Source organism: Cynoglossus semilaevis, chromosome Z (assembly GCF_000523025.1).
Source record: "Cynoglossus semilaevis isolate Cse_v1.0 chromosome Z, Cse_v1.0, whole genome shotgun sequence".
Taxonomy (NCBI): Eukaryota; Metazoa; Chordata; class Actinopteri; order Pleuronectiformes; family Cynoglossidae; genus Cynoglossus; species Cynoglossus semilaevis.
In genome coordinates this window covers 17,835,578-17,835,920 of record NC_024328.1, presented here as the reverse complement: position 1 = coordinate 17,835,920, position 343 = coordinate 17,835,578, and positions in this window count along the sequence as shown.

Sequence of the window (343 nt, the reverse complement as noted above, 5' to 3'; positions counted from 1 at the left end):
TCATACATGTCCTGCTAACATACTTGTAACATACTTCTCTGCCACTCCTGACTTCCTCATACAAAACCACAATTCCTCCCTTGGCACTTTGTCATATGCCTTTTCTAAATCTACAAATACACATTGTAGCTCCTTCTGACCTTCTCTGTACTTCTCCATCAGCATCCTCAAGGCAAATATTGCATCTGTGGTACTCTTCCTAGGCATGAAACCATACTGGTGTTCACAAATCTTTACAACAAGACATATGTTATAAACCTTATATTATTGAAATTGTGATGCAGAGCAAATGAGTTAGTGGTTAGCACAGGCAGCACTCGTACTGCCTGTAAACTACTAGTGA